The 25565-nt window shown below is 55.6% G+C and overlaps 1 protein-coding gene across 2 annotated transcripts in view; it reads right to left on the reverse strand.

The window, feature by feature from the left end:
- Positions 1 to 18537, reverse strand: part of CTXN1 (cortexin 1) — a 38988-nt gene extending 20451 nt beyond the window's left edge. For both annotated transcript variants that reach the window (XM_055710331.1, XM_055710330.1), the window contains exon 1: positions 18383 to 18537. The gene's annotated coding sequence lies outside the window, so the exon portion shown is untranslated. The remainder of the gene's footprint in view (positions 1 to 18382) is intronic.
- Positions 18538 to 25565: the final 7028 nt, after the last annotated feature.

A 25565-nucleotide genomic window follows, 5' to 3' on the forward strand; every position in this document is an offset into this window, starting at 1 on the left:
AAAAAACAGCAGAGAGGTAATGACTGCTGTCTAAAAATCCCAACTAGCAAATAAAGAACAGAGAGGGTGATGTGCTGTTAAATATAAAAAGTAGCTCAAGCACACTGCCCTAGGCCAGCAGGGAAGTATTCCAGCTGGAATCAGGCAGTACTCCTCCTCATCCCCGAGGATACCCCGACCTGGGCACAGGAACCTTGATCTGCTCACCAAAAAAGATTTTCTGGTGTGGCAGCGGTGGTTACACACAGCTGCTTGCCTGGACACTGTTGGGTCTCTCTAGGAACCTCCCAAAGCCTCTGAGATGCAGGTGATTGACGCTGCCCAAAGAGCCTGGATCAACCCAGTAGAGCCCCCCAACTCTCCTGTAGCAGACAGCAGGTTTGGACGTTCCTACACAGAGCCGTTTCCCCACCGCTGGTGTCTGAGAGCAGTCTGCTCTCCAAACCCTTCTCAACCACACCAGGGCACTCAGGAGCATAACACAGATCCTGACAACGCAGCTGACAGTACCGTGGTGGTGGAACTGAAAATGTAGATGGGCACCAAGGAAAAGAAACAACCTTGGTTTTGTTCTAGGGCTGGGTATACAAAGCACCTGCAAAGTCTCCTTGTCCAGAAGACACCTGCCCTGAGGCTCTGCTGGGAGCTTGCAAGGATGGCTGCATCCCTACTGGGACCAGGCAGCTGCATGAACAAGCACAGGGTCAGTCCACAAGGCCATTGTGGGGACATGACCTGTCACCAAGCCACGACCAGGGCTGCCACCAGGGCCCTCCCTGGCATTCCCAGCTCTCCTCCCTGGTGGTTAGCGGCAGGTGGAGGGGGGCCATGAGCATCCCACACCCCCCCTCATCTATCGGGTGAGATTCCCCTGTGCACGCTCCATATGCGCAGCAGAGTGGCTTGGAGAAGAGCCAGCGTGCAGAAAATGAGAAGCAGATGTAATCTCAGCAGAACAGGAACCAGGGGACACAATTAGAATGAGTGTCTCAATAATTAAAACACCCTAATGAGCATGCTGGCAGGAAAGGTCTCTGCCGCTACACTGCAGGTGCGGAGCTGATGCAGTGTCCCCTCCTCAGGACCCAGGCTTGGCATAAGGAGAGCCAAAATTCACTTCTGAGCTCCTAGGAGCTCTCTAGAGGGCTGCCCATCTCAGGTTTTCTCCACCAGCCCCAAAACATGGATTTCCAGAGCAGGAGGCAGTCTTTCAGGCTGCAGCCCCAAGCATCCTACAGCGGTGACAGCTTTTAGGAGGAGATGGCTCCATCTCAAGGGAGCACCTGGGACATAGGAGCAAGAGGAATCAAGGCAATACAAGGTGACCAGCTCCCCCATGATGCCTATAATGTTCCCACAGGTGTCCCTCTCCGGGCAGGGGAGGACAAGGGGGAGGCGCAACCAGATCCAGGGAGCTTAGGGGGTGAGTGGATCCAAAGGCAGGAGCAGCCCATGGCTGAGCTTGGCAAGGGAGAAGGAAACCGGCTGGAAGAGGAAGCGAAGGCAAAGCCAGGGCTCTCCAAAAGCCCAGAACCGCACCCATGCTGGTTCCCAATTTTCAGGTCCTTCAGGCAAGAAGTACTTGCCAGTTCTCACCATTTCCCCATACCTCTTGTGATGCCACAGGCCCCTGGTGTCACAGGAAGATGTTTTGGGTTCAGTTGGTGGGGTTTTTTTAAAAGAAAAGCAGCACCAGCTGTCAGAGTCCAGCTAGAAACATGAAACGCGGTTTCAACAGACCACAGATAAGCACACAATAGATTGCTCCCGTTACATGCTTATTTCCTAGTGAACACCATGAAGCTGAAGTGCATAACCTGCCCTGAGGCAAATCCTTCTCACAGCAGCTATTTAAGAATTGCTTCATTTTTTGAAAACTTCCTGTGCTGTTGATAACTGAATAATACCCTTAAAACCTGCACCCGTACTTGGCCTGAGCTTATGTAGCTTCGTCTTTCAGCCGCTGGGATCAGGTGCAGCTCTGCTGGGTGGAACGTGGTGGTTCTCCAGCCAGGCACTGGTACCCCATGCTGAAGACACCTCTGATCACCCAAGCTTTCACAACAAAGCCTTTGTTTCCCATCTTCATCCATCAGTCACTTTCATCACTGACTTTTCTCCAATTTATTGACCCCCTTCTGATCAGCCCCGGTGAGTCATGGCAGCGAAGCCATAACTACTGCAACCCTCCAGCCCAGGGTCTGATCTGAGAGTTAATCACGGCCACACACTGGAGGTGTGATCCCGTTCAGTATTCACCCTGCTTCCCCAAACCTCTTTCATTTTCAACAAAACACACCGTTGGCCGGGTGCGCCTGCAGAATGAGCGCTCCAGCTCTCTATATCACTGAACTGCCATCTTAATTATATATATACAGCTCCCCCAGTCTTTCCATCCAACAGATATTTTTTCAGAGAGCTCATTTTGGTTTTCTTCCAGGCGTTGATCACGGAGGAGCAGCAGCTCTGCAGAACTCAGCTGAGTCTTCAGCGCTGCTCCTGCTGTGGTCGCTACCTCTCAGACCTGTTTCCCAGCCTGTATCGATATGTTGCACAAATGTCCAGCCCAGAGTGACCTCCCACCCTCTGCTTTTGGTGTCCTTCCAGAGGAGCACCAGCCCAGCCCACTGAAGTCCATTGTTTTGGTTTTTTTCATGTTCAAGAGGGTCTCTGAAGTCCTCCAGCTGATCCAGCTGTGGAAGAGCCTGACGCTCACTGCATCCGACATGGATGCTTATGGCAGGCAGGCGATACCATGTGGGATACCTGCGGTATGACACTGCCACCGACTGGGATAAATCTCACACTTAGCTAAAGCGCAGGCAGAAAGGGTTTGTCTTTGGCAGCCTCCCATTGCATCCTCAAAAACAAACCGCGGAGGTGAGGGCTGTATAGTGGATGGCATAGAGGGTGTGAAAAATCACATGGACAGTCAGACTCCAAGGGATGTTTTTCACAGAGCAGTGCTGGTGCAGATGTGATCTCAAAACCTCAGAAAGGTGGAGGAAAGAACAGAAGCCTCAGCAGATGCCAAGTCCTGCCACTGAGCCGGAATGCTGCTGTACACCAGGGCTGAAGGGCTGGAAAGCAGACCTGCAGCAGGGGAGGGGGAGGTCCTGGTGGGCAGGTTGGCCAGGAGTCAGCTCCGTGCCCTTGAGGAGATGAAGGCCAACTGCTGGATGATGTAGGAGAGGTGTCAGCTGAACCATCAACCAAAACACAGGTGAGGAGAAGAGCTCCACTGGAGAGTGAAATGAGGGAGCAGTGGAAAGGGCAGAGGGTACCAGAGCTAAAGGACTCCTTTCCAAGAACTCAGACAACCCCTTAAAGCTTCCAGAAATGCCATTGCCCTGGGGCAACAGGCAGCAGCACACCTTGCTGTGGTCAGGACCAGTTCTGCCCCTTCCAGCAGTCCCCGTCACTGGCCAGAGTCCAAGAGGGTGGGAATCAAACTGTCCTTCACAAAAGCTGCCTGCACATCTCAGTTAAAGGACAGGCATCACCTCAGATTTCTGATTATCACTTAATAGAAGTAAATGACCCAGTCTGACAGAAACTGGCAGGCTATTATTAACGATTATTTGAATCCTTCAGTAAACTGGAGCCCTGGTCAGCTCAGAGCCTCTTCCAGACCCCTCTTTGGGCTACAGATACCCATGTCCTCTGCTCTAGACAACTCTCAGTCTGGGAGGAGGTGTAAGGATAGGACACGAGTACCCCCAGGGACAGGGCTGATGCCCTCAGAGACCCCATCAGGCTGATTTCACCGGGAGGTGAACGTTTCCACATGTAGATTCCCGGAATGAAACATTCCCATTGCTCACAGGAACAAACCTGGTCCCCGCTTCAGCATTAAACACTGTAATAACATGTTGTATAATGCAGATCCCTGTCATCTTAACTAGCATTTGAAACTGGATGTTTTGGTTTGGAAAAGAAAACAGCATTTTGCCTCAAAGTTAAGTTTCCCATAGACAATATTGACCAAAACATCAGGATGCTGATGAAAACACTGCCAGGAAATTTCCATCCATAGAGGTCTAAGGAAATGCAATCTGTCTTCCAGCACTAATTCCCTGTGACCGGGAGAAGCCACTCCAGGTCAGCTCTGGGCCCACCAGATGTGGTGAGGATGTGATGCAGGTGGGCACCCTCGAGTGGGTCAGGCTGAGTACCCCGTGGCGGGGGGGAGGGAGGCTTTCCCTCTTCCCTCGGAGCCCACCTGCACCACCCCTGTCTGCACGTACGTGCCTGGAAGAGCTCCGAAAGGGCACCCAGACTTCGCTTGCAGGGACACAGCCTTGCCTTCGCCTTGTGAGTGTGGCCCATCCCCCTCCCAGTGTGAAACACTGCGAGTGAATCACTTGGAGCAGCCAGGTGATGAACCGGCACTGAGCAAGCACTCGCGATGGGGAGCGCGTGACCCACTGCAAATATTGAATGACGAGTTCATCAGAGCAAGACCTTAGTGCATCCCTCAAGCTCCCTTCAGGAGAGCTGAACCAGCATTATTTCTTAGGGCTCACGTACAAGTGCAGACACGGTCCCTTACCCAAAAACCCAACACCCCCCCCAAGAGCACCTGCAGGCTGCAATCACCCCTGATACCCCCCCAGCACTCACTGCGCCCACCACAGATGCACACAGCCTCCATACGCAGTGCATCCCCTTCACACACATACACCTATACCCCCCCTTTTCCCATGCACCCCAATAAGTACACACTCCCCGGTGTGCCTACACAGACTTTTGCTCCTTGGAGAACCCAGACCAACGCACCACTGACCTGCACCCAAACGCCTCACCTGATCCAGTAGCCCTGGCTGGTTTTTCCTTTCTAGAGCCATCCATAAGACTGGGCCCTCCAGTCCCTGGCTCTTACATCTAATTCACCCTCCTAACGCCTCTGCACACTGCAGAGCATCCCAGCACATCACGTTGCCTCCTCCAGGGCCTTTCCCAACAAGCTCAGGTCTCAGGGATTAGAAAATGCCTTTTTAGCCTATTTGTCACTCCCAGCTTGAGGACAACGTCTTGGATGTCTGGGACTGCTCTCTCTCTCCAGGACCTTCACCCCCGTGCTGTGCGTTACGCACAGGCCAAGGCCATATGCAGCGAGAGAGCTGGTAAGTGCAGGTGCAACAGGGGCTGGTGTCCAGGGGACCTTCTGCGGGGAAATGAGAGAGGAAGATGGGGAACAAAGCTAGACATTCCCCACAGGCAGCTGGTGCTGCTTCACTGGTTTTAATTTGCATTTTTCCTCATGTTTTTAATAGCCATTAAAAGAAGATGGGGTATGTGCCTTCCATCCACACAAACACAGGGATAAGTTTGCAAGATAACTGCCTAGAAAGAAAGTATTAGTGTTTGTGCTCCGTGCAAACAATACACAGAACTAATTCTTCTAAGATGGTAAGTAACTATTATTTTTAATTAGCAATTAAATGACTTGGTAATTTCTTGCATTTAAATAGTAATATAGGTACAAACAATGCTAAGCAAATAACATCTTTAGCATTTAATTACTAGGCTCTTCTATGAATTATTTAGCAAGTGGGCAAATACACTACTCCAAAGAAATCCATTGCTGCAATTAAGTGATTTTTAATTATTTCTTTGTCTGGGTTGCTGTCCTGCCTGCCACCATTCATGTGCAGGAACATGCATGGCGGTGCCTGGGTGTTCTGTGGCTGATGGAGCTGAATCCCCCCCAGAAGAACAACCCAGGCTGGCTGCAAATGCACCAGAGTTCATCGCCCACTCCCCTGCCACCCTGCAGCACCGCAGGTCTGACAGCACCACGTGTGCAGCTGGCACTACCAAAACCACAACAAGCTCCCCTAGAGCTATCTTCAGGAAGGTTTTAAATAAGGGAAGTCCTGGTCTCATGAAAGCATGGGGATCTCCAGAAACCACCTGCGCCCAGCACTGAAATAAGTCCAAGGATACTCAGAACAGTCACTCACTTTGTTAAAATGCAGCTGAAGGGGTTCTCCCAGAACTCCCTGGTCACCAATCTGCATCTCACTCATATCTAACCTAAATCTCGTTAGCTCTAAACTAAACTGATCGCTTTTCATCTTGTGCCAGCAGACGCAAAGAACAATTGATTACTTTATAACAGCTTTATGTGTTGGGAAGTTTACTCCCTTTCTTTGCTAATAAAATTCAACTTGCTCTGTCAACCCTCTTGGTCCTTCTTAACTCCCTCAAGTCCTGCTGCTTTCTCTGGCAGGGTTGGAGCAATGTTGGGAACACACAGGGCTCTGCAGAAAGACAGCAGAAGGATGCATCTGCAACAGAGAACCAAGCCACGCAAGAAAAACTCTGCCAAGGCTTCCTGCTCTCACCCTTCAACACTGCTTCCCAGTTTCAGAGCATATTTCTGAGATCTGGTGGAACGTGGGATGACCTGAGAAGAAGATAACAATTGCAAGAGGAGCATCCCATTCATCCCATGCCATGCCATGCCACCCCGCACTGAGCCTGCTTGGTGGAAGGAGGGCTGACTCTGCTTTGCCTGGGACACCACCAGGCAGGGCTGGATTGCACCACACTGTGCAGGAGCGACAATTCCTTCTGAGGTCAGGCAGAGGGGAAGAGCTGGAGCCTGGCACTGTCTGCTCGTGGGATGAAATCGAATCGTTTCTTGACAAGCCTCCTGCTCAGACAGCAACATCACCACCAAACCCCAGTGCTTGCCAGGCAGCGTGCTCAACTGCAGCTCCCATTTCAGAGGAAAATAGAAAACATCAACAGAGGCAACCTTAAATTAATGCCTTGCCCCGCTCGGGTGGTACCCCTCAGCCCTGCGCATCAGCACATGTTTCCAAATCAGCAAACATCTCCTTGAGGACTTGAATTATTCAAGCCATTTTGGCAAGACAGCTTAAGCTTTGCCCAAAGCTGCTCCATTTATCAGCTCCAGCAACGGCAGCATGTGAAACCAACCCCTTTTGCTGCTCTGGGCTCCCTGTCTGCCAGCAGGCGAAAGCGTGCAGAGGGAGGAACGAGGAGGAACTGCGCAGGGTGCTCTTCTTAGCCAGGACTGTGCCTTCTCGCACCTTAGCTCAGCCCGAAGTAACACCAAAGACAAGGGCTGCGACACAGCAAGTGCCTGGGGAGTTTTAGTAATTCTTTTGCTCGGTGACAAGGAACCTGGGACTGGAAGGGACCCAGGAGCCAGCCCTGGTGCAATCCAAGGTTGTACACATCGTTCCAGAAATGGATCCTGCTTTGCCAAACCCAGCTCAGCCTCTCCTCACCAAGGCTGTTCCCAAAGCCGATGTTTGGGGGGGGGGGGGGGGGGGGGGGGGGTTGCAGCTAGAAGGTGTTCACAGCAAAGCTGCAATGCTGGCTCTTACACCAGCACCAGCTTTCACCTGTGGTTGCCAGTTATACCCCCACCCATTGGAGACGGTGGTCGGACCACCCCTTCTTTGATCTCAATTCACTCAGCAAAATCGCTTCTGTCCTGGGACTGGCTTTCTTCAGTCCAAGTCTGCCAGACCACTCTGTCTCCAAATTCCGCTGTCCCATATTACTCTGCTTTTTGTTACAACATCCACAGCTCCACAGAGCTCCTGGGTCCACCAGCCAAGTCTCCAGAAGCCAGGCCAGGATCCCAGCCCAAGCTGCTGCCCACACGCTGAGAGCAGGCACCAGGCAGAGGAAGGAACGTGCCCTGGTGAGGGCTCTTCCACATCTATCCTTGCGTTAAGGACCACAGCAGCTCAGCTGCCCCACGTCATCACTGAGAAGTCCACATCATCCACCCAAGCCATGGTCTGGCCACTATTGGCATCTGCACAGGATCTGAAACATCTCCTGGGGCTCCTGGGAGCTAACGGGCAGGTACCTGAGGCCATTCCCCATCCTGCCACACTGGGCTTCGGTCAGCCCACCACTGTGGGCTGTGGTGGGCTACAAACATCCACAGCTCAGGACATGCCTGGCCACAGCCCACCCTACTGCTGACACCTTCAGGTGGCCAAGCCCCCCCCAGCTCGGGGAGCTCACTGCCATGCGGGGGGAGGCACCTGTAGCTCAGCCCCTGGATCCTGGGCTGCCCGGGGAAGGGGAAGAGCCAGGAGGTAAAGGGAGGCGACTGCTGGGCAGAGGGGAACGCTCGTGAAACCACACGCGGGCACCATGCCCCATCGGACTGGAAAGGGTTCAACCAAGGGTTGAACCAAGGACTCCCGCTATTAAATCCACCAAGCTTCTGCTCTCCAAATGAGAAGTCCAGCCCTGCTGCTGGCTCACAGACCTGTTCAGACCTCTCCCCTGGAGACAACTATCCCATCTATTCCAACAGGGACAGGAATGGCTTCAGCCCGGCTCCAAGTGGCTCCTGCCCAACTCAGAAGGCAGCAAGAAGAGAACAGCAGCCAGAAAAGAGCAGGGCTGGAGGGTGCACAGCAGACAAACGGCACAGCCAGAGCCCTGCAAAGAGGCAAGTTGATGAAACAGCATCTACAGAGCTTCCTCTGCCGTGGGACTGACAAATGCTCTCCAACCCAGCACCCACACACAATAATAAATCCAAAGGGAAAATGAAGTTTTCAAATGCCAACATGGGCTAAACACTCTCGTCTAGGAACATCACAGGAAAAAAAGAGTAAACACCCTGCCTCTGGCAGCTGAATCCTCTGGAATTTATCCCCTCCACCTGTACAGCTCAAAGGGAAGCAGGAGAGGGAGGGAGAGAAGTGAAGGCAAAACCTTGCTGGAATTGGTCTCCCCCTTCCACGAAGCACCGCAGCTGTTTGCAGGCTGCAAGGCTGGCAGTGGGGGCTGCCCAGCCACGCTGCAGCCCCCGACAGAGTTTTAACGGGGAGAACAGCCCTCCAAATTTTTGCAGGCAGGTGCTTGACATTGCAGGACCAAGCAGAAGACCCGAAGAGCTGAGGCAACCAACAACAGCAATCCCAGAAGAGAGCTCCTCCGCAGCAGTGGCAAAACACCTCCTGTCAGCTGAGATGTGCTGATAAAAATGCAGATCGATTCCAGGGCCAAGTCTCCAGCTTGTGTAAAATCGATGCTGTTCCCGTGACTGGAGCAGATTGCTACTGACTCCAAGTACTGTTATCTACCATCAGCGGCAAGAGACACAAGGCTGCAGGAAGCCAGGGTATCCCATTCCTGCTTCCCGCAGGGAAGGTGCTAATCGAATCTTACTTCTGTCACAACTCCCAGCATCTGGAGCACTCCCCCAGCACCAGCGACACTTCAACAAGCAGCAAACTGGCCATGCAGGCAAAGGAACTGGGAGCTACTGTGTGGATCAAGGTGAGGCTGTGGAGCCTCTGGAGTCTAACCAGACCCAGAGTCTGCTCCAGGGATGTGTTGTGGGGTGGTCACAGCTGGTGTATAGCACGAGAAACCAGCTGCCAGATGTAGAGCACTAGGGCAACCATGAACCCACTGCAGATGCAGCACTGCCCTGGATCACAGCAAGGGCTCAAGCAGATCCCTCTGACCCATCATCATCATCGCCTTAGTCCAGGCTGTAGCCAAAGCCACTCACAGCTTCTCCAGTGAATGAGACCATGGCCAAGGAATCCGTGCTGGACTGGTGGTATGAGTGGCCCAAACGGGATGGCCAGGCTTAACGCTCCTGCCTGGCCTGATGGCTTTTTAGTGGTCATGGGGGCAAAGGACCTTGCTTTTGTAAAGTCTTGGCTGGAGCCAGCTCAGATACCCGCCCAGCACAGGGCAAGGCTCTCCAATCCCTCCTCCAAACTTACTCAGCAGTGCAAAAGATAGCCCTGACGTCTGATGCTGCCTGCTATATTCATCTGCTGTTGGCAGATATTTTGGTGCTAATGAGCCCTGGGGATCTTCTAGAGGCTCCAAAAGATCACCTTCAGAGCAGGAAGGGTTTTCTGGCTTCTGTAGATTCAGCTGTCCTGTTACTCTTGCCAGAGGCAGCCTTACAACACGGTCACTTCCCCCTGCCCTCCACCTGGTAGGAGTGCTGTCAAGACATTTTAATCTGCAGGTACGTGTTGGTTGGTGCAGAAAGTCCTGCAGAATTCCTGAGCCCACCGCTCACAGAACTGGCGTTAGCCCCCCCCAGAGCCCTCCTGCCTCCCTCAAGGTCAGTGCTGCTGAGAGCTCAGCCAAGCCAGCTCATGCTGAAGCCAAGTGGGCACAGGGGCTCTTCCCTGCAAACCCAGGGTTTCAGAATGGACCCGGCCCTTCCCGGGTTGATTCCCAGAAATATCAGCACCAGGAAAGTCCCACCCAGCTGCCAGAGACAATAGTTCCACATCCCATCACCACTCTCACAGCTAGACCATGCAGCTCTGTACTCAGCATATGAAATCAGGGGGAAACAAGCCCACACTGCCCCCCTCTCGGGGGGGTGGACGTTGGTTTGGGGACCACAGCAGCAGTATTGCCCCTGCAGCTCAGCACCAGGACTGCTGAAGCCCTCTCTCACCCGGGTCACCAGCCAGGGACCCCCACATCACTTGCACATGCAGACCCCCAGCAGACAGAGGCTGTCCACATCAGGAGCCCAGGCTCACCAGGATCGCATCGGGCACTCTGCCACGAAGCCAACAGGCATTGCAGAGCAGCCAAAGGCACTTAGCTCCTGCCTGATGCTTCCTTCTAGGTGGGCTTCATCACCTGGAGCCCTTTCCCGAAGTCCAGCACTCACTGCCGGAGAGCTGCGCTGCAGGTCATGCTGCTTTTTATCCCAAGCCCTGACACTGCTGCTATTTCCCACTGGGGAAGGGAAATTCAGGATTGGTCCCATATTCCTTAAGGGTCAGACCTGTATCTCTGAGCCTGGGAAGCAGAGCACGAGGTGCAGTGGGAGGGAAGGAGCATCCCAAGAACTAGAGCCTCAGGCAACAAAGAGACCCCAAATCCTTGTTTCTCCCTTCCCACACGCACCGTGCCAGCCCTACGCTGTGTGTGCAGAGCAGGAACAGGCGGGGCAGACAGGGGAGATGGGACCACCTGTCTGCAACGCCAAACCATCAGCCCTGTTGAAGCAGGACCACGCTCAGTGGAGACCTGTGTCTCATCCACCCACCCACTCAGGGCTGCAGCTCATCCAGTTGTCCCCGAGCCGGGCTCCGGCACAGCGCCAGATAGCTAAGCTCCCCGGCAGCGCCGGTCCTGTACTCCCCTTGCTAATAGCACCAAGGCCCCTTGTGCCAGGACACTTTGTGCCATCGCAATGCCAAGCACTTGTCAATGCTTCTTGATTTGCTTGCCTGCCCCGTAAGAGCCGAGAAATGCATCCCTCTGCTCATTCCTGGAAGCATGTTGGCACGCCAGGAAGGGTGGCTGACCCGAGTCCTCTGGCGAGACTTCTCTTACTGGAAAAGAGAATCACAACCCAGAGACACATGGTCCCTACCCCAAACCCTGGCTCGTCACCTTCTGGCAGGGCCAAGAGCTCCTTGGCTGATGGGGATGAGGTTCTCTCTGCTGTGACCAGCTGAGCTCTGCTCTCTGGGGGGTGTTACTGATCTGCCTGTCCCACACAGCTCCGGAGTCTCCATCATCATTTACGGCAACACCATCAAGCAAAGATGAGCTAGTAGGTAGGTCTGCTGGCGTAACTGTACCCATGGCAGCAGCTCTCAGTCATCACCCACCTCCCCAGTGGGTTTGTTGGAGCTTTGGTTGCACCTCATGTGCTCCTGACCTGGAACAAAGAGGATCTCACGGCTGGGCAATGAGAACGGCTCCCCACCCCGTGGCTCTCTGCAGCGGACAGCAGGCTGTCAGAGAGCATCCTTTGCAGCAGCCCTTGCTCCCCACAGGAGACAGAGCATCACTGACCACTTCTCCCTCTCCCAGGAAGGTGTCCAGCCCTGGAGCACATCCCAATCTTTGCTGGAGAAGTGCTCCAAGCTGCCAATGCACAGTGTACAAACCAGGGAGAAGGGAACACCTAGCTTATCGCTGGCCAAAGGCAGGCACAGCCAGAGGGGTTTGGGTCTGCCCAAGCAGGGGTTAAGCATTGCACCACTCTTTCGGAGCAGTCCCGGGGCAGATGGCAACGTGACCCCCAACCAAAACCAGCTCTGTGCCCAGTCACCTCTCCGAGTCAATCTTTCACCAGGCTGCAGAACCTGACGTGGTCTCTGCACTCTGGGGCAGGGATCAAGGAGCATTGTATTGCATTTGGCTGTGAACCTCGTCATGTCCCGACACCTACCTCCCTCCAGCGCTGCAGGCGAGTCCTTGCCTCTCCCACAGGAGCAAGGTCCAGCTCACACAGAGTGGCAGCAGCCATGGGGTTTTCAGTGTGGTGAAGCAGAAGGTAACGCAGGACAGCCCGAGCAGCCTCCCTCCTCCCTGATTCACCCTCGTGGTCACATTATTCCTCTGATATTTGTCTGTAAGTGGATCACCCTCGCTCTGACCCACTGTACAGCCTCAGCAAGGTGGACCCTGCTCCTCCCCCATCACCTCGGTGACACGGTGCCCAGATTCACACAGAGCATCCCCATGGCTCTCTGTCAATGGGCAAGGCTTGGCCAGCTGGTGGGGACGGAGGGCTGGGGCAAGCGGTCCATGTCCATCCAGTGGATCAGCATCACTGGATCCTGTAGAGGGGGGAACAAGACGGCTGCTCCAGGGGGAGGCCAGGAATGCAGGAGAGAAAGAAGAGGAGAGCCAGAGAATACTGTGAAACACAAGACCTTGAAACAAGCAAGGAAAAGTTGGCCTGCATCATCCAGCCTTCCAGGCCTTAATCCCTTCGTTAGCACACATGCCTGACACAATTAAAGACAAACTCGCAAATCTGCAATGCAGCCCATCTGCACCAGCAGAGGGTCCTGTGAATTCATCTCTGCACTCACTGGTACGTCCCAAGCCCAGGAGCATTTCCGATGTGGTACAGCTCTATGGGGCTGCCCCCCAGGTCCAGCTGTCCCCCATGCTCAGGGACTGGGCTCTGCAGAGGGGCCCCAAGCATTGGGGAGGGATGGGGACAGGCTGGCCGAGGCAGGGGAGGTCTCTGGGGAGAGCTGGGGCTGGTTGCGCACAACCAAGAGGAGCAAAGGCACAGGCAATGGCTGGAGAAGGTGCAACCAACGCCAGGAGAGGTGGTGTGGTGGTGGGAACGGGCCAGGACAAATGAGCAAGGCAATAAGGACAGGGCAGACAGGAGAGCGAATGCTGGGGCTGGTGGGGGTTGCAGACAATGGTTTGCTTGTCACTTGGTCCCTGCACTCCTGCCATGGTGGCCTGGAGGTCTCCCCATTCTTCTAGATCACCAGCTCCCTAAGGTGGGCTGCCACCTCTGTGCCTGCACCCCACGCTGTCCCCAGCGGGACCCTATGCTGCGGCCAAGTCTCTAAAGGCCACAGCAACACAAACAATAGGAAGTGACGTACCACAGCAGGACACAAGGGCTGTCTAGGGCAGCCCCGTCTGGTCTTAAGAACCTGCAAACCCTGCGAGATCCAGAACAGCTTGCTGACAGGTTTATCTCAGCTCAAAGTGAGGTACGAACCAGGCTGCATGAAAGGGAAAAAGGCAGTGAGACGGCACAATCTCTCCTCCAAGGCAGAGCACTGTGGGCTTCACAGTGATTTTTCACCTTAATGCCATGAGCGTTGCCAGAGCTGGCACTGCACCAAGATCTTCCACCCCACAAGCAGAGCCTGCAGCCGCAGCACCCCGAGCTGGGCCACCCTCAATGCCCCGCTGAAAATTTGGACTATGACGAAGGATGGCAAAGACACTCCTGCATACACTGCAGGGACAATGCGTGACCCCATACACGCTGCCACAGATACCTATGAAGACATATGTATGTATGTATGTCTGCCCACGTGCCTGGTGTGCCTCTGCTTGGAGGTGCACTGGAGAGCAATGAATGGCTCCGCTTTTCCCCGAAGGCTGTTTATCCATTTATTGCTGCTTTTCTTGGCCTATCGCTTTCTGGTTTATTATCACCTTGGATTTATTTCTTTATTTTATTTAATGCATTGAAGAATTTACATGCTCAGAGCATGGGCACTTAGAGATGCTTTCAGAGCCACCTTACCAGGTGACTGCGCGGGCTCCGCAGCAGCTCTGGTTTGCTTGTGCTGCTGGGGTAGGAGAGCCACACGATGAGGGCAGGTGGCAGTGCCACAAGATGCAGCACTGTCCAGCTGCACATCCCTATGAACAGGGATGGAGGCAGTCAGCATGGAGGTGAAGACTGTGAGCAACCTAACTTATGGTGAGAAACACCTCTGGTCTCCTTTCTTGGAGAAATAGCCTGTTTGCAGGGGACCCAGAAACTTGGAGATGAAATAGAGGCACTTCGTCTGAATTAACAAACCAAAGCTGCTGTCACTGCAGATCTTGGGAGAGAAAAATATTAATAATAAGAAAAATAATAATCAAGCGATTGGGTCCCACGGGATCTACAGAAGCTGCTCAAGATCTGTTACAGCATTGAACCTTGTGTCTTCATGGATCCCCAGAGAGACGTGCTCATTTCTGTGGCTTCACTCCCTGCACCTACAAGTGGGGTACCTGGTCCAGCTGGCCAAGGGCTACCACTGCCAGGTGTCAGCTAAGACACATGAAGAGCCTGCGGGGAGGATGCCATGGTGAGATCCAGGCGCTATGCTGAAGCTACCCCAGCAGCCACTCTCCAGGTCAGGAGTTAAGAACTTGTCCTCGGAAGGGGCTGCTGACCACCATACCCTGTAACCCCTCCAGGAACTCCCCACCCCAGCCTAAACCCAGCTTGTTCCTCCCCAAGCAGCACTCAGACTGGAGGCTGCTCCACAATCTCAGAGCCTGCAGATGAGATCAGCAACAGCCCACGCCCAGGATGAGCGTGACAGGAGTGCTGGCATCTCCAGCATCTCCATGCCAGAGGCCAGGTGGGGAGATCCAGGTCCTGTTGCTCATGCCCTTCTCCCCGCAAAACCAGCACTTAAGGGCAGGCACCCGTGGCAGACCCTAGCCCAGGGAGCATGTGGGCAGCATCTCCCAGCCTCCTGCAGGCAGGACAGACTCTCACCACCACAGACCACTGCCCTCTTCCTCCAAAGCCACCAAGCCACAGCACCAACACTGAGCTGTGCTGTGGAGAGGAACAACTGCCAGGAATACCTTCCCATGGCCAGCATCGTCCTTCTACCCCTCAGCCACTGCCCCAGTACCCACTGGCTGGTGACGCTGTGGGAGAGCATCGATTGCAGATGGGGCTGAGCAGGCAGCAATGAGGCAAGCTGAGATCTGGGGACACCATCCCCTCCCCTGGACACCGCGGAGCTGCTGGACACAGTGCATGGTGCTGTGGAGCCAAGGGCAGGCGAGAGCCCCAGTTACACCCACAGGAACAACAGCAGATTCATGGGGCAGGGGCACGTTTGGGGTTTATTTGGGGAAGCACCAAGAACTGGCCTGACGTCAACAACCAGGGACAACTCAGAGCAGGCAAAAGATGTGCCTGAAGCTGGGCTAAGCTCTTGGCTCAGAGCCGGTTAAATGGCAGTCAGCTACGCAGGGAAGAGGTGCCATGCAGCAGCTCCAGGAGCCACAGCACAGCCTGGAAGGGGCCAGCTGACAGGCCACAACAGGCAGTTTATTTCCCCAGCACATGCAGAGCCCAAGCCCTGCCCAAGGAGTTGCTCTGCTTGTCTCAACAGTGCAATCGAAAGGACCTCAGGACCACGCTGGGCAGCAGGTCAGGGACTGGCTCCTGGCTCCAAAAGGGTCCACAGGCTCAAGAGCCACAAGCAGAACACTGCTGAGGGCAGAGCCAGGACCGAGGACTTCAGGGATGCCGATCCCTGCGGGCTTGGTCATTTCAGACCCACACTACAGGTCATTCCTCGGGTCACGGCAGCTCTGCCCCAGCAGGCAGCAGCTCCTGCCATAGACCTCGCTCCTGCCATGCCTCCAGCAGCCTCCCCCGGCTCTGCTCTAGGTCCTTGTGCTTCATCTCCTGGCCTCATGCCCCGGAGCTGCCAGCCCCCTGCCACCCTCCACCCATCTGGCAGCCCTCTCCATTTATCTTTATGCCTTTAATCCTTCAGTTAAATGGTGCAGCTCTGCACTCCAAGCTGGAAAGAAACAGCCTAATGGCCATTAAGCTCCCCTTCAGAATATTAGATTCAGATCCATCAATTTTACTTTGTAGAGAATATTTGCAGTAAAATCAGAGCAGCTCCCAGGCGCCTGACAGCCCAACAGTGTTTTCTTCCCAGGAGCAGCTGTTCAGAAAACACATCGGCTCAGGATTTACTGACAGTTGGCGATGGGAGATAGTTCAGAGCCACAAGGCAGAGGATGCCACCCCCTTCTGCCACCCATGTCAGCTTCTGTGAAGAAACCACAGAGCCGATAAGCCAGCTCTGCTGCTGTAACCCTCTGGCTTTCCAGCGCCCACCCACAGCCTCCAGCGCTGTGGTCACCAAGCAGGCGCTGGTCACTGGTGTGCAGCCCACTCCATCCCCACTGAGGGCTGGGAATGCTGCCCCAGCAGCGCTGCAGGCAGCGCAGCAGGGCTGGCCAACTGCTAAGGGAAACAGAGCAGATTTCTCCAGCAGAAGCAGGACTTGCCTACGTTGCCCAGCCAGTGCCACCTGCAACAGGTGGACAGCACGTTGGTGAGAGCCACCGGCCGCTCCCAGCCTGGGGAGCAGGTTGGCAAGCAGGCAGCGTGGCTGTGCATCCCTGCAGCAGCACCAAATCCTCCCCGAGGGGACCTGCAGGTTGGGCATTTCACCCCTGCAAGGTGCTTACGGCTTGCAGAGGTGATGCCAGGTGTCTCCCCGATGGAAGCAGAGGCATGAGGAGCAGCGCTGAGCACAGGACCCACACAGCTCCCCAGGGCACAGCCTCACCCAAAGATCTGCACTTTTACTGCCTGCAAGGAGCAGCCTGGGGCTGTGCTGCCGAAGACAAGACCAGAGGTACAAGACGACAGAACCTGTTCCCACCCAGCCCACCTGCCACGACAACCCTCCCCACCTCCCATCCCATGCACCAGCCCTACCAAGGCTCCGCCAGGACATCCTCCCCAGAGCAAACCTAGAGGATGCCCACCACCTCCTGGCTGCAAACCCAAAGACTGGCACACTCCTAATGATATTAAAAAATCCTAATGGTATTAAAAGCGAAGAACACCACCAGATTGGTGGTGGGTTTTTTTATTATCTTGCAGGGGCCTTGCCCGCTTAGCTGCAAACTGGGTGTTACTGGGACAACAAGTTCCCACTGGGTGCGGTGGGTCTGTTCAGTGCTGGATGTGCGCCCCACGGTGACAGGTACTGGAGTGGGCAGGCGGGAGGCCTGGGGTAGCTGGTTACAGCATCACAGCCCGAGCCCGGGGTGACGAGGCACTTGCAGAGGGAGACTCGTCAAGTAGACAGAACCGGAGTCACGCTTCACCCATACTGCAAACAGGTCTGCCCTGCCAGCCTCGGGATTTTGCCTCCTTTCAGGCAGATTTATGGCAAATAATAATAGCTGGGAGGAAGCAGAAGACCTCTGGGAATGGCAGGAAGGTAAGGATGGGAGTCAAGCACGGCAGAGCCCCTAACCACTGTCAAATCCACACCTGCCGCCCCTAACGGCTTTCATCCTCATGTTTAGTGTGAGGCTCTGCACCAAAAAGCATCTCCAGCAAGCCCAGTCTTCCCAAGGCTCGGGAGAGGCGAATTCCCTCCGCCATGGGCAGGGCTCACTGAAGCTGCCGGCATCCCATGGGGAGCTCCCACAGCTCCAACTCTTCCCAAGGGGGCCAAGATATAAATTACGCCCACTCCCTCGGGGGGCTGCTTGGGCTGGCTCCTCTGTCCCAGGGCGCTGGGCAATGCTCCTCTGCTTCCACACAGCCCCCCCGGCTCCAGCAGGGAGAAAACAGCTGGATTTCATTTGAAAGTTTCTGCGAGCCAAGCGGCTCTCCCGACCCGAGGGTGGGCACCCTCCCAGCCCCCCAGCCCGGGGGTCTCACAGCCACCCCTTCCTGCCAACAGAACTCCAAAATCAGCAGTTTTGCAGCAGCTGCAGAAATTCCCCGTTTTCCACTTCTCCTTCCCCAGAACACCCACCCCGATTGCTTCATCTAGTAGCGATATTTCTTCCAAAATCTTTTTATTATCCCCCCACCCCAAGCTGTCACAGGCCCCCCGGCAGCACCCCCACCCCTGAGACACCCCACCTCCCCGCAGGGTGGGCGCCGAAGCCCCCGGGAGCCCTAGCCGAGGCAGCTCGTGGCGAGGGGCGGTGGGGGGGCAGCCGGCACCGGGAGCGCCCCCCCCGCCGCCCCTGCGGAGCCTCTGGCGGGCGGCGCCCGGCGCAGCCCCGGGGCTCAGCCGCCGCCCCGGTAATACCGCGATTAAACTTTCCCGAGGCCCCCCCGCCCCAAGCCCGGTTGCCCCCGGCTCACCTGTACTCCGGGCGGCGGGGGGGGGCCTCAGCCGCCCCGCGGCTCCCGGAGCCCATCCGGACCGACCCCGGTCCCGGCCGATCAACGGTGCGTCCTTCCCCGCCCGGGGGAGCGAAACAGAACCACCACCGGCGCTTGCGGGGCCGGGGTTTGAATTCGTCCAACCCGCCCTGATTGGGCTGCGGAGGGGGGGGGGGGGGGGGTGGCGGGGTGGGGCCCGGGACTCGGAGGGGGGAGGGCGGAGTGTTGGATGCGGGGGGTGGAGGGATGCGGGAGGTGTGGTAGCGGGGGGATGCAGCGGCTGTGAGGAGGCAGGAGGGTGTGGGGGCCGTGCGGGGATGCGGGGGAGGTGGGAGCAGGGGGATGCCGGGGGGAGTGGGTAGCAGCGGGATGGCAGCGGGATGGGATAACGTGGGGATGCAGGAAGGTGTGGGGGAGGTAGTGCCTGGGGGGATGTGGTACTCTGGGGATGCAGGGGGTGCGGAGGGGTGTGGTACCCTGGGGATGCAGGGGGTGTTGGGGGGTGCAGGGAGATGGGAAGCAGGGGGTGCGGGGGGGTGCAGGAGGGTGTAAACATGCAGGGGATGAGGTGCAATGGGGGTGGTAGGGGGGGTGGGACATGCAGGGGGCTGTGGTACCCCAGCAAGCCATGGGGATGCAGTGGGTGTGAGGAACACAAGGGGATGTGCTGTCATGCAGGGAGGGGGGGGGGGGTGGCAGCGGGGGGGGGGTGATATAGTGTGATGCTGCAGGGGGCTGTGTGGATGCAGGATGGTAGGGGGCTGCTGTGGGGGTGGTACCATAGGAGGACCTTGGGGATGCAGGGAGAGCAGGGGGGAACTGCAGGGAGGAGTAGTGCCATGGGGCTGCTGTGGAAATGCAGGGTGGGGGTAAGGTGGCTGTAGGGCCATGTGGCACTACGGGGGCTGGCCTGGGGGGTGGTAGTGCCATGGGGGTGACCGTGGGGATGCAGGGGGCAGGCCCAGCCTTGGGGGTACCAGGGATGCAGCAGGGATGCAGGGGAGCGAGGTGACTTGTGGGGTTGCTGTGGGGACGTGGGGGGTGTGGGGGTCGTGGAGCGGTGGGCAGTGCTGCGGGGGCGGGGATACTGCTTTGAGGATGCAGGGGAAATTCGGTGGTGCAGGGGGAGCACAAGGAGTGGTGCTGTGGGGAGGATGGTGGCCCTGAGGGAGGGTGCAGGGCAGCAGGGTGCCATGAGGAGGGGTGGCTGTGCAAGGTGAACAGTGCATGGGAGCCACAGAGGAGTGTCCCAGCATTTGTGGGACCGGGGGTGGGGGTGGGGTGGGGTGGGGGGAGGGGAGTGATGTCGATGCCAGGGGTCAGAGCAGGAGGCTGTGGGTGGCACCTCTGGGCAGCAGTGGGGCGAAGGAGGAGGCACAGCCAAGGGGGATTCTGGGGATCCAGGCTCAGGACCCACAGGATTTTTCGGTCAGGATAAGATCCCTGTCAAATGCCAGCATGGGAGTTACATCATTGCTGCTGCTTGTGCTCAGCACCAGCTCGCAGCTGGGAGCATGCTTTGCTGTCAACGATTAGCAGAGCTCCCTTCTCCTGCTGGGGCATCTCCAGGGAACTTGTGGGGCCAGCAGGGTGACAGCGGGGACAGGAGAGCAGTGATGGAGCTGCCGTTCCTCTCTAGCAAAGTGCTACCAGCACACCCTGAGACCATTCCTGCAGCCAAGCACAGCTGCTGCTACTGCACCACAGCCATCCCCTGGCTGGATCCGTCCCTCCTGTTCTCCTGAGCAATGCACCAGAGCTGCCTCCCCGCACGAGCGCGGGAGCAGAGCACAGAGGGTGACCACGCTCCCCTTTCCCCTGTTGCAGCCTAACGGAGCTTTGAGCTCTCAAGCCTCCTGTGTATGCTCCTGCCTCCTGTCCTAGCATCTTCTCAGGCTGGAATGTGTCACATGGACTTTTGTCCTCTGCAACAGTACAGAATAGATACACAGAGCAATAAATGTATTAGAGGGGCATTCAAAGCTGTGGCTGCTGGTGGTGGGCCTCTGCTGATGCTCAGTCGATGCTTGCAGGCCTGTGTCTCACACACACACTCAAGTTCCTTCTAACGTTCCCCACAGAGACCCCCACCCGCAGCACCCAGCCGACTGCTGCGCTCACCACCACCAGCCACGGATGATGCTCCCTCCCGCCAGCTCCTTTCCCAGGAGGATGCTGGCATCGGGGATCACAGGGAGTTAGCCTGGTGGCAGGGGTCTGAGAGCCGGAGCTGTGCCCAGGGAAGTCACTGCAACAGCCTGTGCTGTGCTCTTTGTGACACTCCTGCTGTTGGCACAGCCACCTTCCTGCAAAACCCTTTTTCCCTGAGGTCTTTGATCCTGCAGAGCAGATTACGCGCTCGCTGTGTGCTGGATCTGTGGGGTGTCACCCCTAGTCTGGCCACTCAAACTTGGGGAACCACAGGATATGCACAGATGAATTGGGACAGGAGGGGTTTGAAACCTTCCCAGACCAGCACCTGGATGAAGCCACAACGGCACCGGCAGGGGACTGTCACAGGGAGCCACTTTCTGCTTCCCAGAGCTCCCAGAGAGGTCTGGGCTTACACTGTCAGATGCACCACAGCTCCCCAGAGTCGGTCCCTTCCACAGGATGGGTCCTGGGCGCTCCCCGCAGGATGCTCTGGGCGCTGAGTGGAGAGGGCATGTTTGGTTTGGGGAGGACAGACGGGCTGTGTCCCTCCCTCACTCTCCTGAGGCTTTGAGGCCAGCAAAAGCACCAGCTCCTCACCCTCCCCAGCCCGAGTGCAGGGGACAGAGGTGCAGCCCCAGGGTCTGCTATGGAAATCGGGGGTCTCAGAGCAGCACAGCTGCATCTGTGCCACGGGGGGTAAGAAAATCCTATGATGCTGCAGAGCAGTTCCCGCAGCAGCCTGGGCTGGAGGCTGGCACTGAAGCCGCAGGCAGGAGTGACCATCACTCGCTGCGAGGAAATCACACCCTGCTCCCCTCCTCCGGTTCGTCTTTCATCTCCCGGGCATTGCAGGGGCCGCACAACCTTCGGGAAAAGGTGCAGGGATGAGACGCAACTGGCAAACGGCAAAGGCAGGACGGCGCCAGAGCCGTGTGGCTGCTCTCCCAGGTGTCCTCGAGGGTTGGCACCTGCTCCGCACATCTCTGGAGCCATTTGAGCTCAGTCCCTTGTACTTGCCAAGGCCAGGATGAGTCACAGCTGCTACAGAACTCACACCTCCTGCAGGTCCCTTCTGTTTTTCCCCAGCGAGCATGCTTTGGCGCATGCCATAGCCAAGAGAATCCATTCCGGCTGGGAGCTGGGGAGCCTCAACCTCTGTCCCCAGCACTGGAAGGAGCATGCAGAACTCCAGCTTTTGGAAAACCCTCCAAAGCTCTTAGAGGACCGACCAGGTGCAGAGCTGAGGGTAGGTTCTTTCTGGCACAAACTTTGGGACATGTTGGTGATGTTTTCCCCTCAAATCACAGAAGGCAGCTGCCTGCAGCTCCTAAAACCCCACGTATAGCACAGCAAAGCTCCCACCACACATATTCCCCCCTCCTCTCTTCCATCCTGCCCTGAGCCTGTCCAGGACCAGCTTCTCGGGAGAGAAGCTGCTGGGCTGAATGTGCCAGAGCCAAGCCTGGGTTGGAAGCTCGTTATGGGCTTCTCATTAAGTGGGAGGAGGTGCCCATCAGTGAGACTGAGACTTTCGCTTCACAGGTGGTGGGATGCTCAGAGCAAAGGTAAGCTTTAATAGGGTGCTCCCCCCCTGCATCACATAGAAAAATTCACCATCTGTATTTGCTTAAATTTTTCAGCCCTTGCTCAGGGAACAGCCCGAGTCATTGCACACCCAAAGAGGCTGACAGAGGGGGGGGTGGGGGGAGAAAAAGGAAAAAAAAAAAAAAAAAAAAAGAGAAGTGGAAAAGTGTTGCTGTGCACCGCTTACATGTATCTATGGTTACGGGAGATGGTGTCAGAGGATGTAAGACGTTACCGGGGAAATCAGACATGATGGTGTCGATAGAGACTGCGGGAGCTGGTCCTCCATCAGGGCGAGCTGGGCTGCCCGGCCGCCAGCCACGCGGAGGAGAAGCCATCCCACATGCCAGGGCGAGGTGGGCCTGGCAGGAGACTCGTCCCACCCGCTGCCGCAAGCACTTGGCACGTGTTCCCGGGGAAATCTAAGCGTGTGCCGAAGAGCTGCTCCTGCCTGGGCAGTTGCTGCGTAGTTACAGACCTCGCCACAATTAGAGCTTGTCAGGATGTTTTAATCTAGCATCGCATCCTTTCCAAAAGCAAGCATTTCTGGGAGAAAGGATTCTTTCAAAATCATAGGATATTTTCAGTGTATTTTAAGAAAATGGTTTCATTAAGTTCCTGCTGCATTTGCATTTTTAAAAAATTGTGATATTTTGGGATGTTATTCTTTTTCTCTTTCAAAATATATGTAAATCTCATCACATAGTTCCAGTTACCAATTAGTAGTATTGCAGCAGCAGACTGAAAATGAATGAAAGCCATTTTAAAAAACACCTCAGCTGAAAGCGTACCAGGGAAACACACGATCGAGATCAAGGACAAAATAAAACTAATGTATTCCTCATTAATCCGTAGCCATTTCTCTGCTAAGAGTTGTTTTGAAAACCAGCAGTACAAAAATTAGATGAAAGTGTGATGGCTCTTAAGGCGTAACACAGATCCTGCCTCCCTGCGGGATTGCCAAGCCCCTTCCAGCCCCCTCTCTGCTCCCGGGACACCCTCGAGAGTTTTCCCAAAGGTGTCCACAAGCATTTTGTGTCTCGGTGCTGACAGATACCAGCTGTGGCGTGTTCAGCCACATGCTCTAACCTGCTTCAGCTGAGGCGTGCTGTGTCAGGATGCTTTTCATTTTGGGCATCTGCCTCCAGACACTTTAACGTGGATGTGATGTTTGGAAGCACTGAGCACTTTCCCTCTGGAAAGTAAATTGCTGATGGCATCCGCAGCTGCTGCCCAGATCATAATTCAGAGCTGACAATTGGAGTGTGGCTATTTTTTTAATGACGTTCCATGTCTCGCTTGTGCTACCGGCTCTCTGCTGATGCCATGCCGGAGTCACAGCGGTGACTCCGCAGTTTAGGAGCTGCACGTTTCACACGTGCACCCACACGCCCCCCCCCCCCCACGCGCTGACGAGCTCAGCCACGCGCAAATGAGGCACCGTCCCACCTCAGGTTGTCCCCCCACGCTAACGCTTCATTTCAGAAAGAACCTTTCAAAGTGGTATTTCCTCTCCGTGCTTTCTGGCAGGGAAAAAAGTGTTTTTAAAGCATATGCCTTAAGGAAGCATGCTGCTTTTTTTTAAAAAAAAAAAACAAAAAAAAGTTGTGGGGGTATAGTCACAGCCAGAAGAATCCACACATTTCTCAGTAACTCATCCTTCCAACAATCTTGGCTAAACTGACCGCGGTTCTCTTCAGTAGCACCCAGGGAGACCTCACAGCACTTTGGGCTGATCTAATAAATGAGAAGAATCATTCTGGAGTCATTCACTGCAAAAACAAGCCCATCTCTGAGGCTTCAGCAGATGAGATGAACACCTTGAGAGACAGTAGAGAACCCTTCTGCTCCATGGGCCTGTACCTGGGCCAGGCAGGTACATTCCTGAGATGAAATACACCTCATTCAAAAAAACTTCCACCTCTAATGAACTGCTCTTAAACGAGGTTGATGCATTGGTCTTGGCACAGCGCTTCCCTTGTAGCTGTAATTTGGCAGTGAACATTCTGTATGCTGAAGTCTGGAAAGAAACAACCCTGTGCCAGAAAGCCCAGGGAGGACAATTTCATCTGGCAGCACGGGCTGCATCCCTAATATACACCATTTGGTGGAGGAACAGAGGACCAAAGTGCACTGAGGGACTCACTGGGGACATGTTCAAGCGCTATCCTGATCACCACATTGCATCAAAACCAAGCATAAAATTGGGAAATGGCTGAACAAAACCTTCCACGAGAAGTGTTCGCTCTGCAAATACACTGTCTAAACTCCAACAGCACAGGATCAGCGGGGCAAAGCCCTGTGTGTCCTGAGATAACAGCACAGGAAGGTCTGAGATGGCAACCTGCCCTGCTCCTCTCCAGCTTCCCAAGGCCACCCCTATGTGCTGATGGTGTCACAGTGCTTGATGCCAGAAGGAAGCAGCAGATCGTCTAGTCTGACCTTCCCTATGATGTGGGCCAGGTACCTACTTATGTCACGACTGGCCAAGACCTCTGTTGCCAAAAGCCATCTAACCCAGACCTGAAGACCTCTTTAGCCAGAGGTACCATCATTCTCCAAGGACTTTGTCCCTGAATTTACTGGGAGCATTTGTAGAGTCCATAGGCAGGAGAGGCAGGGGCAGGCAAGGGGCAGCCCAGCTCCCCGGGCAGTGAATCCCAGGGGATGGCCAGGACAGCTGGCACGATGCCCTCGGTCGGATCCAGCACTGCCTGAGGGCAGCTGGGCCACCAGAGGTTGCAATGGCTCTTGGTCAGCAGGGACAGCATTTGCTGAGGAACAGGCAGCAAATACATGTCCATGAGCCTTGGCATGCTGTGCTCCACAGAGGGACCTCTGCTGTCCAAGAAGAAGACACTTCTCCACTTGTTGGCAAAAAGCATCTCCTGGCCAGAGCAGTGTTGGGCTTTCTGGCCCCATCTCAGATCTCCAAAGCCTCCAAAGAACCTGGGTAGCAGAGAGGTCCATGTCACAGCCGCCGCACCTGGTGGCCACGGCAATGGAGGCTGGCCAAAAGCCTTCCCAGGGCTCTCCAGGGAGGCAGTGGACAGGGGATGACGGATACCTGGGTGGGCAATGCCTGACACCAGCTCCTCAGTCACTCAAACAGCTCCTGTGACAACAGGGTATGTGAGGAGCCCAGGCAGGTCCCCATGCAGCTGCCAGGAGCTCATGTCCTCTACGGCCAACCCACCTCGGGTCACACCAGGACCCAACAGCAGGTGCATTCCAGCACCACAGTGGGGGAAGGAGGACCATGTCCTTGTCCCTGAGCCACACACAGGGGTCCAAGGCCAGAGGGGACCCAGATGGGACCCCGCTGTGGTGGCACTGCTCTGACCATGCCTGTGTGGGGTGGACCTGTCTCCTCCTGAGGTCCCTGGGCAGGGATACAAATTGCTTTTTCCCCAACTGAGAGTAT

The sequence above is a fragment of the Falco cherrug genome, chromosome 4 (genome assembly GCF_023634085.1).
Source record: "Falco cherrug isolate bFalChe1 chromosome 4, bFalChe1.pri, whole genome shotgun sequence".
Taxonomy (NCBI): Eukaryota; Metazoa; Chordata; class Aves; order Falconiformes; family Falconidae; genus Falco; species Falco cherrug.